The sequence below is a fragment of the Balaenoptera ricei genome, chromosome 9 (assembly GCF_028023285.1).
Source record: "Balaenoptera ricei isolate mBalRic1 chromosome 9, mBalRic1.hap2, whole genome shotgun sequence".
In the NCBI taxonomy this organism is placed as follows: domain Eukaryota; kingdom Metazoa; phylum Chordata; class Mammalia; order Artiodactyla; family Balaenopteridae; genus Balaenoptera; species Balaenoptera ricei.
In genome coordinates, this window is record NC_082647.1 from 21,866,429 (window position 1) to 21,882,236 (window position 15,808).

At 40.5% G+C, this 15,808-nt stretch overlaps 1 protein-coding gene and 1 long non-coding RNA gene across 7 annotated transcripts in view; one reads left to right on the top strand and one right to left on the bottom strand.

The window, feature by feature from the left end:
• The window catches only part of LOC132371800 (uncharacterized), a 54,530-nt gene extending 40,664 nt beyond the window's left edge, over nt 1-13,866 (top strand). For 4 of the 6 annotated variants that reach the window (XR_009504974.1, XR_009504975.1, XR_009504978.1 and 1 more), the window contains 4 exons: nt 1,475-1,559; nt 10,616-11,083; nt 11,809-11,925; nt 13,046-13,866. This is a non-coding gene — a long non-coding RNA (uncharacterized LOC132371800). The remainder of the gene's footprint in view (nt 1-1,474; nt 1,560-10,615; nt 11,084-11,808; nt 11,926-13,045) is intronic. The other 2 variants (XR_009504979.1, XR_009504976.1) reach the window with 2 other exon arrangements.
• The window catches only part of MKLN1 (muskelin 1), a 361,821-nt gene that overhangs the window by 234,681 nt on the left and 111,332 nt on the right, over nt 1-15,808 (bottom strand). The gene's annotated exons all lie outside the window — the stretch shown is intronic.

A 15,808-nucleotide genomic window follows, 5' to 3' on the forward strand; every position in this document is an offset into this window, starting at 1 on the left:
AAGAATATAAGTTTCCTGATGGCAGGGACCATGAGAGTCTTGTTCTATTAAAATCTCCAGTGCTCCACCTGAAGTAGGTGTTCAAAAAGTATTTGTTATTCAAGTAACTGAAGTCACTGTTCTTGAAGCTCTAAATGGCTCCTCGAAAGGCACAGCATTAAGATCGCAATGCTTGTGATGCCTCCAGGGACTGCAGGCAGGGTCTGGCCCCTGCAAACTCCTCTCCCCGACTCTTCCTCTAGTGCCTCTTTCAGGTGCTCACATGCACATTGTTCCTTCCTGCCTCAGGAAATTTGCACATGCTGTTCCTTCTACCTAAAAAAGCTCTTCACTACCATCACCTAGTTCTCTCCATAAATCGGTTAGACTTCAGCTCAGATGTCACTTCCTCCAGGGGATCCTCCCTGTCTCCTCTCTCCCTCTCTTCACCAGCCTGATGGGGCCATGGTAGGCCTATCCCAGGATCCCCAAGGACCTTGTAGGTTATGTTAAGGCATTTACTCTTCTATCTAGAAGAGAATAGGGAGCCACCAAAGTGTTGCCAGCCAGGAAAGATAAGATCCAATATGCTGGTAGGTCTGGGGCTCAGAGAATTATGAACAGCAGCAAGCAGCTTACCTGGGACACAGATGACCCTTGCTCAACAAGCAGTGGCCTCATCCTACCTCCGCAGGGTACCCCAGTAATTCCCTATGGTAGTGTTTTCCAGAATGGGGCATGACTATCACCGGGGGCTCTAGGGATAATTTTAGTGGCATATAACCAAATATTTTTCAAAGATTAACATATTTATTTCAATGGGGATTCAAAAATAAAACTTGCATTCTAACCACCACCCCCCCAAAAAAAAGAAGTCAATGTCATAAAAATAAAATGCATGTGGGTATGGTGTGAGGAGACAGGTCTAGATTAGGAGCCTTAAGAAACATAACAACCAGATAAAATATGTTTGAATTAACCATCTTTAAAAGCCATTTGGGAGGAGGGGGAAATGGAGAGTTATTGTTAAAGGGTATAGAGTTTGTTTGGCATAATGAAAAAGTTCTGGAAATAGTGGTGGTGATTACACAATATTGTGAATAGACAATGCCACTGAATTGGACACTTAAAATGGAAAATTTTACAATATGCATATTTTGCCACATATTTTTTAAAAAGACATTTTGGGAACAAGTAGGGAATATTTGAATGTGGGTGGGTATTACATGCTATTGAGAAATTATAGGAATCATGTGAAGTGTGAGAATGGAACTGTGTTTACCTGATAAAGATGTGTTTATTATTTAGAGATAAATGTTGAAATATTTAGGAGGGAAACATATATGTTTCTATAACTTGCTTTAAATTACTTCAGCAAAAAAAAAAAAAGAAAAAGGAAAAATGGAGAATATATGGAAAAATTTTAGCAATTGTTTGATCTAGATGGTAGATATTGGATGTTCATTATATTATTCTGATTCCTTCTATGTATTAGAATTTTGCAAAGGAGAAGGGAATCGTGAACAAATCACCTTTCTATAAGACACCACAAACGATGACTGGAGATCTGAATTGGAAATGTAAGTTACTCTAAGGTGATGCTCTCTGGAAGGCCAGACTTTCCAGGGTAAGGAGGTGGGTGGCACAGGAAGAGTGTTGGTGGTCAGAGTCACATAACCCTAATAGAGGTGTTACATATGAAAGGCAGCTGAAGAGAAAGTTCAAAAAGATGAAGAAAAAGTTTCAACCCAAAATGGGAGGGCAGGAAGTCTGTACAGAGAATCATTGCTCTCAGCTGTAACTGGTTTTCCTGTTACCCCTGTGTCCTTCTTTGGGGTTTGGGCTGCTTAATTTCACTGAAAGGTCAAACTGTTGCAGTTATGGGAGCTAAACAGAGAGGAAAAGGATTGTTTTCACCAAAGACACTGCAGGTCATTTTCCTTCTACAAAACTATGCACCATAAAGCAAGTCACTAGGTTGTATCTCTTCTGTACAGTTTTGAAGTTCATCTCCATCCTCATTCTTCTTCGTGAACAGAACTTTAGTGTACCCTGACTAGAAATGCATTCAGAAGAGAAGGGAAGAAGACTTTGAAAAAAGAACCACCCAAGGCACTAATACAGTAAATGCATGGCTTCCCCTGCCTAAGATACCTGGTAACATCTGCAAAGCACTTCATTTATACCAACAATTGTAACCTTGCCATAAAACACAAATTGCTTTAATAACTCTGCAATTTCTTTATGGGTTAAAATCTTACTCAGCTTCTTCTAATGGGTCTTTGATTTTCATGGAACTGTGAAACATTCTTACTCACCAAGGCATTCTGCTCAGGTTTGGTTTGACCCTGTCTTCTCCACTACCTGCATCTCTATACATATCTCTGTCAGGAATCTTCCTCCAACTACAAGCTTAAAGGAGAGGAACATCAACCTTCTCTCTATCCTCTCCTTCCTATTCTGCAAGAGGAGACAGTACTCTAATTGCAGGCAGAGATCCACATTTACGGTGAGTAGGGTCACCGGGCCTTCTGCATCGCCCTTCTTCTCCCCCATCCCTTTCCTCCTTCGTGGTGGCCTCAGTGTTAGGAGGGCAATTCTCCCTCACACCATGAAGTTCAGCTATTTGGTTCTCCTACATTCTCTCAGATGCTCTCGACTGCTCTCTTATTACACACCCAGTGGAGGGTGATAAAATTGCAAGACTCAGGTTTGGGCTTAGGGCAAGGAAAAATGCCCCCTAATCTTCTATCTTGGCTATGAGATCTAGGCCAGTTTAACAGAGAGCTCTGCATTAGCATTTTAGGTGCAACCCGATTAACAAAATGTTACATTATTATTGACTCAACTGTCAGGGCTAACAGTGGTACCTGGGCTAAGCCTGGGTTTAGGCATTCTTTTATCCCTTGTCCTAATAATACCTTTATCTATCTATCCATCCATCCATCCATCCATTTATCCATCTATCTATCATCCATCTTTCTATATATATCTAACAGCTTTATTGACATATACATCACATACTATACAATTCACCCATTTAAAGTATACAGCTCAATATTTTTTAGTATTTTTACAGAGTTGTGCAAACATAACCACAGTCAATTTTAGAATATTTTATCACCCCCAAAAAGAAACCTTGTACCCATTAGCAGTCACTCCCCATTTCCTCCTAACCTCCTCCTCCTCCATCAAACCTCAGCAATTAGGCAATTGCTACTCTATTTTCTGTCTCTATAGATTTGCTTTTCTGGACATTTCATATAAATGGAATCAGGCCTTTTTCACATAGCATAATGTTTTCAAGGTTTATATCCATGTTGCAGTACTTCATTCCTTTTCATCGCCAAATAACATCTATTGTATGGATATACTATATTTTATTTAACCAGTCATTAGCTGAGAGACATTTGGGTTGTTTTCTCTCTTTCTCTCTCTCTCTTTTTTTTTTTTTTTGAGACTGGAACAGCACAATCTGTATTCAATGGCCAAAGAATGGAGAAGCAGGAACGTAGTTTGCAAATCAACTTCTCCAGATTGTTTCTAATTTTAGACTATTATGACTACTGCTGCTATGACCATTCATGTGCAGTTTTTGTGTGGACATATATTTTCATTTCTTTTGGTTGTATATGTAGGAGAGGAGTTGCTGGGTTATATAGTAACTCTACGTTATAGTCTTTTGAGGAGCTGCCAGATAGATTTCCAAAGTGGTGTATCATTTTACATTCCTACGAGGAATGTATGAAGATTCCAATTTCTCCACATCTTCATCAACCCTTAATACTATCTGTCTTTTTGACTATAGCTATCCTAGGGGGTATTAAGAGGTATCTCATTTTAGTTTTGATTTGTATTTCCTTGACAGCTAATGATGTTGAGCACCTGTTCATGTGCTTATTGACTGGCCTTTTGTATATCTTCCTTGAAGGAATGTTTATTCAAATTCTTTGTCCATTTTATTTTTTAGGGTATCAAATGTGATTGGCTTTAATTGTTTTTATAAGCAATTTAGGGTCTTCAGGATATATCCATTTTGGGAGGAAACCAGGTTGCTTTTGTAGAGCATGCCTGGTGTGGTCCTAAGATCGGTTCACATGGCTTTATTTACTTATTTTTTTAAAATTTTTACTGGAGTATAGTTGATTTTCAATGTTTTGTTAGTTTCAGGGGTGTGTGTGTGTGTGTGTGTGTGTGTGTGTGTGTGTGTATGTATATATCTCCATTCTTTTTCAGATTCGTTTCCCATATAGGTTATTACAGAATATTGAGTAGAGTTCTCTGTGCTATACAGTAGGTCCTTGTTAGTTATCTATTTTATATATAGTAGTGTGTATATGTTAATCCCAATCTCCTAATTTATCACTTCCCCCATGTTTTCCTTTTGGTAACCATAAGTTTGATTTCAAGATCTGTGAGTCTGTTTCTGTTTTGTAAAAAAGTTCATTTATATCATTTTTTATTAGATTCCACACATAAGTGATATCATATGATATTTGTCTTTCTGTCTGACTTACTTCACTTAGTATGGTAATATCTAGGTCCATCCGTGTTGCTGCAAATGGCATTATTTTGTTATTTCTTATAGCTGAGTAATTCCATTGTATATATGTGCCACATCTTCTTTATCCATTCATCTGTCGATGGACATTTAGGTTGCTTCCATGTCTTGGCTATTGTAAACAGCGCTGCAGTGAACACTGGGGTGCATGTATCTTTTTGAATTATAGTTTTCTCTGTATGTATGCCCAGGAGTGGGATTGCTGGATCATATGGTAGTCCTGTATTTAGTTTTTTAAGGAACCTCCATACTGTTCTCCATAATGGTTATACCAATTTACATTCCCACCAACAGTGTAGGAGGGTTCCCTGTCCATTTTAAAATTGGGTTATTTGTCTTATTATTGAGTTGTAAGTGTTCTTTCTATATTTCTAGACATAATCTATTTTTTCTTCCATTACCTACGCCTTTGGTATCATATCCAAGAGATCATTGCCAAATCCAATGTTGTAAAGCTCTGTCCTGTTTTCTTCTAAGTGTATAGTCACTTTTATATGTTGCTGGATTCAGTTTGCTAGTATAATGTTGACAATTTTTATTCATAAGAGATATTGTTCTGTACTTCTCCTGTGATGTCTGGCTTTGGTATCAGGGTAATACCAGCCTCAAAGAATGAGTTGGGGGCTTCCCTGGTGGCGCAGTGGTTGAGAATCTGCCTGCTAATGCGGGGGACACGGGTTCGAGCCCTGGTCTGGGAGGATCCCACATGCCGTGGAGCAGCTGGGCCCGTGAGCCACAATTGCTGAGCCTGCGCGTCTGGAGCCTGTGCTCCGCAACAAGAGAGGCCACGATAGTGAGAGGCCCGCGCACCGCGATGAAGAGTGGCCCCCGCTTGCCACAACTGGAGAAAGCCCTCGCACAGAAACGAAGACCCAACACAGTCAAAAATAAATAAATAAATTAATTAATTTAAAAAAAAAAGAAAAAAAAAAAAAAGAATGAGTTGGAAGTGTTACTTCCTCTTCTATTTTTTGGAAGAGTTTGTGAAAATTTTGTATTAATTCTTTAAATTTTGGTAAAATTCAACAGTGACCTCATCTGGGCCTGACCTCTTCTTTGTGGGAAGTCTTAAATTCCTAACTCAATCAGTTTATTTGTTACAGATTTATTATGATTTTCTGTTCTTCTTGCATAGTTTGTGTAGTTTTTTTTTTTTTTTCCAATTTATTTATTTTAGGCTGCATTGGGTCTTTGTTGCTGGCACAGGCTCTAGGCATGCGGGCTTCAGTAGTTGTGGCTCATGGGCTCCAGAGCGCAGGCTCAGTAGTTGTGGCACATGGGCTTAGTTGCTCCGCGGCATGTGGAATCTTCCCGGACCAGGGCTCGAACCCGTGTCCCCTACATTGGCAGGTGGATTCTTAACCACCGTGCCACCAGGGAAGTCTGTAGTTTCTGTCTTTCAAAGAATTGGTCCATTTTATACAAGTTATCTAATTTATTGGCATACAATTGTTCATAGTATTTGCTTTTTTATCATTTTTATTTTTGTGGAGTTGGTAGTAGTGTCCTCTTTTATTTCTTTTTTTTTTTAATTAATAGCTGCTTTATTTATTTATTTATTTATTTATTTTTGGCTGTGTTGGGTCTTCTTTTTGTGTGAGGGCTTTCTCTAGTTGCGGCAAGCGGGGGCCACTCTTCATCGTGGTGCGGGGGCCACTCTTCATCGCGGTGCACGGGCCTCTCACTATCGCGGCCTCTTTTGTTGCGGGGCACAGGCTCCAGATGCGCAGGCTCAGTAGTTGTGGCTCACGGGCCTAGTTGCTCCGCGGCATGTGGGATCTTCCCAGACCAGGGCTTGAACCCGTGTCCCCTGCATCGGCAGGCAGATTCTCAACCACTGCGCCACCAGGGAAGCCCCTCTTTTATTTCTGATTTTAGTAATTTGAATCTTCTCTCTTTTGTTTCTTGGTCAGTCTAGCTAGAGGTTTGTCATTTTGTAGATCTTTTCAAAGAACCGGCTTTTGGTTTTGTTCATTTTCTCTATTGTTTTCCCTATCCTTTGTTCCATTAATTTCCACTCTAATCTATTTCCTTCCATCTGCTTGATTTGGGTTTAGTTTGCTCTTCTTTTTCTAGTTTCTGAAAATGGAAGAATAGGTTATTGATTTGAGATCTTTTTTCTTTTTTTTTTTTCTTCAATATAGGCATCTACAGCTATACATTTCTTTCTAGGTACTGCTTTGGTACATTCCATAAGTTTTGGTATGTTTTGCTTCCATTTTCATTCATCTCAAAGTATGTTCTAATTTCCTTTGTAATTTCTTTTTTGACCTATCGGTTATTTAGGAGTGAATTGTTTAATATCCACATATTTGTGAATTTACCAAATTTCCTTGTCTTACTGATTCTAATTTATTTCCATTGTGGTCAGAAGTCATGTTTTGTATAACTTCAAATCTTTTAAATTTATTAGGGCTTGTTTTATAATCTAGAATATAATCTATCCTGGAGAATAGTCCATATTCATCTGAGAAGAATGTGTATTTTGCTGTTGGTGGTTGGAGCATTTTATAGATGTCTGTTAGGTCTAACTGGTTTATAGTTTTGTTACAAACCGAATAATACACTGTCATAATTATTCATTAATATAATTTTATGTCATTTTTTAAGGTTGAGAAAAGAAAGGAAAGCAAGTTATATTTAGAGTTTTTTATGTCACCTTCTTATTTACCAATTATTGTTCTCTTCATTTGTTCCTGCAGATTTGAGTTACCATCTTGTAACTCATTTCTTATTCCACTACAGCTTTGTTCCCACCCACCTCCATTGTAGTCATTATCAAATATGTTCTTTTATACAACTGCTTTCTAGATCATTTAAGAGAAAAAAAGGGAGAAAAATATATACTGATATACTGTCTTTTATAATTACATAATTATATTTACTAGTGCTCTTTGGTTTTTTGTGTGGATTTGAGTCAGCTTGAAGAACTTCCTTGTTTCTTGTAACTCTAGCTAGGCTAGCAGTGAATTCTCTCAGATTTTGTTTATCTGGGATTGTCTCTGTTTCACTTTCATTTTTGAGAAATAGTTTACTGGATAAAAGATTCCTATTTGACAGGGATTTTCCCCTCAGCATTTTGAATATGGCATCTCGCTGGTTTCTAGCCTCCATTGTTTCTGGTGAGAAGTCAATTATTAATCTTATTTGGGTTCCCTTGTTTGTAATGTGTTGGGTTTTTTTCTTGCTGTTTTCTAGATATTCACTTTCAACGTTTTTACTATGATGTGTCTGAATGTGGATCCCTTTGTATTTATTCTACTTGGGATTAGTTGAGCTTCTTGGATGTGTAGATTAATGTTTTTCATCAAATTTCAGAAGTTTTCAGCCATTATTTCTTTAAATACTTTTCTGCTACTCTCTTTCTCTTTCTCCTTCTGGTACTCACATTGTGCATGTGTTGATGTGCTTAATGATTCTCACATTCCTCTGAAGTTCTGTTCATATTTCTTCATCCGCTTTTCTCTCTGTTTTTGAGATTAAATAATATCTATCTATCATCTATCTATCTATCTTCAAGTTTGCTGATTCTTTCTTATACCAGTTCAAATATACTGCTGAGCCCCTCTAGTGAATTTTTTTTCTATTATCACAGTTTTCAAGTTCAGGATATCCATTAGGTTCTTTTAAAAACAATAATAATTTCCATCTCTTTATTGATTATCTTATGAGAGATTGTTACTCTACCGTCTTTTGATTCGTTTTTTTTTTTTAATTATTAGCACCTTTAATTAATTATTTATTTATTTATTTATTCATTGGGCTGTGTTGGGTCTTCGTTTCTGTGCGAGGGCTTCCTCTAGCTGCGGCAAGCGGGGGCCACTCTTCATCACGGTGCGCGGGCCTCTCACTATCGTGGCCTCTCTTGTTGCGGAGCACAGGCTCCAGATGCGCAGGCTCAGCAGTTGTGGCTCACAGGCCTAGTTGCTCCGCGGCATGTGGGATCTTCCCAGACCAGGGCTCGAACCCGTGTCCCCTGCATTAGCAGGCAGATTCTCAACCACTGCGCCACCAGGGAAGCCCTCTTTTGATTCTTTAAGCATGGTTTTCTTCAGTTCTTTCAATATATTTATGATAGCTGCTTTGTAGTCTTTGTCTGCTAAGTTGGATATCTGGGCCCTCTCACAGGGAGTTTCTGTTGATGGCTTTTTTCCTCCCGTGTATGGGTCACGTCATACTTTCCTGTTTCTTTGCATGTCTCATAATTTTTTTGTTGAACACTGGACATTTTAGATAATATATTGTAGCAGGTCTGGATACTGATCCCCTCATTTTTCTGAACTGTTCAGAATTTGGGTTCTGAACCAAGTATGATATGAAGACTAAATTGGAGGTGAATTTGAGGTAAAGGTACTGATAGATCACTCCTGACCAGATGAAAACTTCACAGAGAATCTCTGAGAACCATCTCCCTTATGCACTCCAAGCACAGAATACCAGCAGATACTAATAAAAATAAACCACTAAACCAGGTATCAGGAAACAAGTGTACTAAATCTTAGCTCTCTTCTTGGATTTCTAGGTGACGCAGAGTAAGCCAGTCAACCTCTTCTGAGCTCCAGTTCCCTGGAATAGCATACTGTGTTCAAGTATTTGTCTCACCGCTGGTCCCCAAATAGGGCATGTAGTTTAGCTTGTATTTATGGTGGAGTGATTTTCACGAAATCTTCCCTATTCTTTTTCCATCCTGCTATTTCTTGTGACTGACATCATGCATCTGGGAAGTATCTGCCTGGGCTTTGAGAGTTATTGCTGCTTTGGATTTGTGAACTGCAGATTGAGTCTTGTCTAATAAGCATCATGTTGTAAACACCTTGAACTTGTTGGATGAAGAAAGGAAATCACAAAGTTTATCCCTACCCTCACTAAATGTTTTAATTTGTGAAAGAAAAGGCAGTAGGAAACTTGGAATTTCCGGTTCTGATCTTTTGGTCCTAGTCTACTGTTGCAAGCCAGAATCATGTCTCATCCTCCCCAGGCACTATTATTTTTGGTCACTTAAAATGAAGTTGTTCCTAGACAGTTCCTCTTCCAGCTATCTTTGGAACAAAGTTTGCCTCCAGTAACATCTTTACAAGGGCCTGTGGCCCTGACTTACTTTTTACTGACTTCTTAATAAGCACTGCCACACGCCATTTGAATACCTTGGAGATCAAGATTAGTAAGTCCCATCAGTCATTAAGGTGGTTAAAATCGGTCTCCCTCCAGAGATTAGGTTTAACAAGCTCATCCACAGGGCGAGGACTCTTTGGCCAAAAAACCCCAGATCTAAATTGAAAGCGACTGACCAAACCAAGATCGAGCTAGTTTTCTTACTTGCAGCAGCCAAACTATTGTCCTGACTGGTAGGCAGAGTTTTCACAGCACAATAAAGTTGTTAAAAAACATTTGGGGCCCAATAGGGAATCATTGCTTAATGGTTATAGAGTTTTTGTTTTGGATGATGGTAAAGTTTTGGAAAGAGATAGTGGTAACGGTTACACAAGATTATGTATATACTTAATGCCACTGAATTGTACATTTAAAAATGGTCAAAATAGTCAATTTCATGTTATGTATATTCTACCACACACACACACACACACACACACACACACACACACACACTCCTTGGGGCCCCACTGCTGCTGGCTCTCTGTCCAGAATGTTCCTCAAATTGTTTAATAATAACATCTAATCTGAGGCTTTGCCAGCACCTGAGGTTCCTGAAGAGCTCCAAAGATTTCCTGAGTATTACTGCCAACAGCATGGCAAACGGAAAAAAAATTAACTTCCCATATCTCTGCCTGTTTCCCCAGAAACTTGGAAATAATATGTAGCTACTTAGAGTCCAGGGGTGCAGAAAGGCTTAAGAAGGGTGTATGTACATTTGGAGTTAGTCTGAGTTGGCATCCACTTCTGTGTACCCTCATTAAGTGGTACCTGAAATAACTAGCAGGATCATTAAGTGGCTTACGCTAATCCTTCTAAATTGTTAGACTTAATCTAGAATTATGATGATATAACCCCAGTTAACTGCCAATAGTTTTGAACATCCTTTTCTGATTGACTGTCTTTTTCCTGTTTATCTGTTAGGCCACTGCAGCCCTGTGACCCAAGGCTCTGGAATGGATCAGCCCTCCTACTCACTCCCTCCTGCACACACCGCGTCTCCATGGAAACAGCTTGTCAGGCCCTGTTTGGCTGCAGGTTCTGAAGACCTCTCATCAGCAGCCCCAGTCCTGCACAGATTCAGTCTTAATAAGCCAGGCTTCTAAGGAGGAACTTGTACTAGGAGGCCCATCCTCTCTAGCTGGTGAGGTCTGGAATTGTCCTTAAGTCTCCTTTGGGGTATACCTGGGGAGTCCTGAATGTCACTGAGTTGCCCTGACCTTCCAACACTGATATTCAGGTCAATGGCAGGGTTTCCATCCTAGGTTCCTGCTTCAACCTGAACTCATCATCTCCTTCCAGCAAGCCTTCTGCTCCCATCATCTCTCCCCACCCACCAAAGGTGAAAGTCATTCTGAGCTCTACAGGCCCCACCTGTGGCTAATCACCAAGGTCAGTTGGTAACTACTTTTGTATCACTCAGCCTCATCTTTCTTGCATCCCTATTGCCTCTGCTATAGTTCAGGCCCACATTATTTTTTTCTTCAATTACTGCAAGATCCTCCAACCTGGTCCTCCTACTTCTATACTTGCTTTCCTTACATCCAATCTCCATATTACAACCAGTGAGAAAACTTCCTAAAAAAACAGATCTGACACGTCCTTCTCCCACAGAAAGTCAGTGGTTCCCATTGCCCTCAGGATAGAACTTAGACCCTCTTACATACACACAAGATTACACCTTTAATCTGACCCCTGCTCACCTCTCCAGGATCATCTCTTGCCCCTTCCCCTGCATATTCTGATGTTGGCCACACCAAACCACTTACCTTCTCCAATGAACCACCTGTTCTCTCTTGCCTCTGTGACTTTTCACTGTTGCCTCCTTCACCTGGAGTGTCCCTTCTCCATGCCCCCCCCCCCCATAAACCTTTCACATTCTTGGGGAAGCTTTTCCAACTGTCAAATCTTAAGTGCCTCTTCTATGTTCTCTTAGAGCTCCTATATTTACTCCCTTTCTGCTGAAATGTCAACTCCCTGAGGGCAAGGAATATGCCAACCTCTAGTTCAGTGCCTAATATATTCACTCAAATGTCTGTTGTATATGTGAAAGAATAAAGACTAAACCTCTGGAATAAAAATGCCACCACATGCTAATTACAAGTATCCTTTTCCAGAGTCTTCTGTTGTCGGGCATCATTCATCCATCAGATCGGATCAGGCATTTGCTACACTGCCAGGACACTGCGACTTGGACTGCTGGCCACTGTCCTTGGGGGTACATCTACAAATGGGTCAGTTGCCCCAGTTCACTCTGGCTAGTTCTGGTTGCCTCTTTTTTGTTAGTCACTGGGGAGGTCCCTGCCGGCCTCATGGCTGAACCCTTGTGGCCTCAGTCAGCAGCTGGAGAGCCATTCCTAAGAGCTGAGATAGTGACTCAGCCCTTCTCTCATTACCGAGGGAAGATTCCTTTCTCACTGGTTATGCAATGTCACCCAGGCTATGTTTTCATTAGTGGAGTCCAAAATTTGGAATCATGGTAAGAGGAGAAAATAGCAGTTAATCTCAGGAATAGATAAGATCTGTCATGTTTCTGCAGGAGAGATTTTCTTTTTTTCTCTTTTTGTTTTTGGTGGGTCATGGGTGGGTGAAGGAGGTGGTAAGGAACCTGTGTTCATATATAAAGAAATAAATCAAAGGAGGAGTTGGATGTATATGATGCTTTTGCTCGGAGAGTTCAATGGATTATCTGGGAAAGAAGCCAGAAAAAGAGAGACTTCTCATCAGAGGTAGGTGCCCACCCATGTATGTAAAAGAACATTTAGCCCTAAGCCCTGTTCCATTCATTTTTTCCTAAATCAACACATCTCTCATCTCCCAGAAATGAGAAACCAGTCAACTTTTTGCTGTGGACCTGGATGAAATGAAAAAAAAGAATGGATTTTGCTTCAAACTGGGTTCCCTTGATTGCAGTGTAAGGCTTACACAGAAGAGTAAGGACGCTAGGAAGAGGAAGTAGCAAAGCAAAGGCACAATCTCACCTTCTCCCCTGCAGTAAGAAAGTAAAAGATCCATTAGATGAGAAAATGTATGTGAAAGCACTTAGCACAGTGCTTGGCAAATGGATGGGAGTCAATAATATTGACTCTTTATTTTATCTATGCTCAGTGTAGAGACTCATAAGGCAGATTTTGTGTAGGAAGAATATAGGGGGAACCAGTGGGAGTGTGGGAGTATGCTCTACCTGGATGATAGTTAAAATTTTGCTGTTAGAGTTTCTTTCCTTTGACTGTATCAAAAAACAAACACCAACTAGAGGCAAAAGACATTGTCTTCAGACATTTCTATTTCTGTTTTACTATTAATGGTTCATTATATTCTTTCTGTCTTGTCTGTCTTTTTTTTTTTTTTCAGGCAGTAATGGAGAGAACTTAAAGGCATTAAACATCATAGATGAGGGTGGAAGTACACGTTTTCTGTTTCTTTAAGCTAGACAAAAACCTAACAGTCTGAATTGGAATACTATCACTCATAACTTCTACTATATAAATTAATAATTTTAACAAGTATAACGTTCTAGTGGACATGAGACAGTTAATGTAGAGACCAAGGAACAACTGGGTCATTTGCCTCAGTACTGAGGTAGTTTCTTAATTGGACGTGTTAGGAGTGGTAGAAGATCTCGTCTGCTGACAACTTAGAAAGTTGCAGTTGAGGAGGCAAAAGGAAAACAGAAATCATAAGCACTTTTACACATATGAAGTTGTTAATAGGCAGCTTCTAACTCTATGTATGTTCGTGTTACTAAAACCTAGAACAGCACTCAAAGTACTTGTAAGTGCTCAACAACTGTTTGTTTAACCAAAACCAAACTAAAAGCAAAACAAAATGAAACAAACAAAACTGGTACTTGTTAACATCAGTCAGCTATGTCCTACTCTAGGTTCAATAATACTATCAGATTAATATAAACTCTGAAACCAAAGTAATCATGTCCTATGATTGTATAGCATCATCCCACATGTATTTCCTTTTCATACTCAACAGTTCTATACTCAACATATACTCAGTATGTAGTCTTTATTGCCTCCATTTACAGGTAAAGGAACCATGTCATAACAGGTAAAGGGGCTTGCTCAGATAAGCAAGAAAATTAATGTTAACCTAGAGTCTAAGATTCTTAACTCCAAAATGAATAGACAAAATTAAAAGACAAAAAAAATCCTTTATTAGGGGCAAAGAGATCCTCCTTAATATTTTAATAAAGAACTATCACAACTCAATAATGAAAAGACAAAGACCCTAATAAAAAAATTGGCAAAGTACACAAACTAACAAATCATAAAAGGAGATCTCTGTAGTAATCAAAGAAATACTTTATTGTTAATCAGGCTCTGCTTAAAATGTGAGTTCAGAGATCGCTGGTAAAATGGCCTAGACTAGATTTCAGAACAAAGGTTAAAGATAAATGGGCCTTGGGGCTTCCCTGGTGGCGCAGTGGTTAAGAACCTGCCTGCCAACGCAGGGGACATGGGTTCGAGCCCTGGTCCGGGAAGATCCCACATGCTGCAGAGCAACTAAGCCAGTGCACTACAACTACTGAGCCTGCGCTCTAGAGCCCGCAAGCCACAACTACTGAAGCCCGCGTGCCTAGAGCCCATGCTCCGCAACAAGAGAAGCCACTGCAACGAGAAGCATGTGCACTGCAACAAAGAGTAGCCCCCGGGCTTCCCTGGTGGCGCAGTGGTTGAGAATCTGCCTGCCAATGCAGGGGACACGGGTTTGAGCCCTGGTCTGGGAGGATCCCACATGCCGCGGAGCAGCTGGGCCCGTGAGCCACAATTACTGAGCCTGCGCGTCTGGAGCCTGTGCTCCGCAACAAGAGAGGCCGCGATAGTGAGAGGCCCGCGCACCGCGATGAAGAGTGGCCCCCACTTGCCGCAACTAGAGAGAAAGCCCTCGCAAAGAAACGAAGACCCAACACAGCCATAAATAAATAAATAAATAAAAATTAAAAAAAAGAGTAGCCCCCGCTCACCACAACTAGAGAAAGCCTGCGTGCGCAGCAACGAAGACTCAATGCAGCCAAAAATAAATAAATAAAATAAATAAATTTATAATAAATAAATAAATGGGCCTTGGACTTTCCTGGTGGTGCAGTGGTTAAGAATCCGCCTGCCAATGCAGGGGACACGGGTTCGAGCCCTGGTCCGGGAGGATCCCACATGCTGCAGAGCCACTAAGCCCGTGCACCACAACTACTGAGCCTGAGCTCTAGAGCCCACAAGCCACAACTGCTGAGCCCACGTGCTACAACTACTGAAGCCCGTGCTCCTAGAGCCCATGCTCCACAACAAGAGAAGCCACCACGATGAAAAGCCCATGCACCGCAACGAAGAGTAGCCCCCGCTCGCTGCAAGTAGAGAAAGCCCACACGTAGCAACAAAGACCCAACACAGCCAAAAATAAATAAATAAAATAAATAAATTTATAATAAATAAATAAATAAATGAGCCTTTTCCTTGCCCTAATCCCAATTTGAGTTTTGCAGTTTTAATACCTTCCACTGGGAGTGAAGACATGAGAAAGCCAAAAGCATTGGGAAGAACAGATCAGCATTGTCTGGGCCTCACAGATAATTATCAGCAGCTGAGGAGAAGGAATTCATAGGGCAGCATCCCAGAGCCTGTGGGCCCCCGATGTTCCTCAGGGACAGAGTCAAGCCTTGTCTGGTTCTATGAAGAGTCCTGTAGTCTTGCTCCTCAAACTGTGGTTCGTGGGCAGCAGCGGGGACATCCCCCCGGAGCTTACGGAAATGCTGAACCTCGAGCCCTGACTCCAGGCCTCTTGAATCAGAATCTGCATTTTAGCAAGTGCCCCAGGTAACATACACACACAGTGAAGCTTGAAAAGCATTGCCCTGGGGGGCGTGGCTCAGGGTCTGCTCATTGCAGGTGCTCAGTAAATGCATGCCCACTGAATGAAAGACTGGACAGGGTGATCTCTGCGGTCCCTTTCAAAAGTAAATTCATCTGATTTACTGAAAACTAGTCACTATCCAGTTGAGTAAAGTATCAACCATTTTACAAAGGGCTTTAAGTAGATTAATGAATTAATACTGGTGTTTTGGTGTTGACTTTTTCTACGGTGAATTCAGAGTTTATTATCAGTATCATT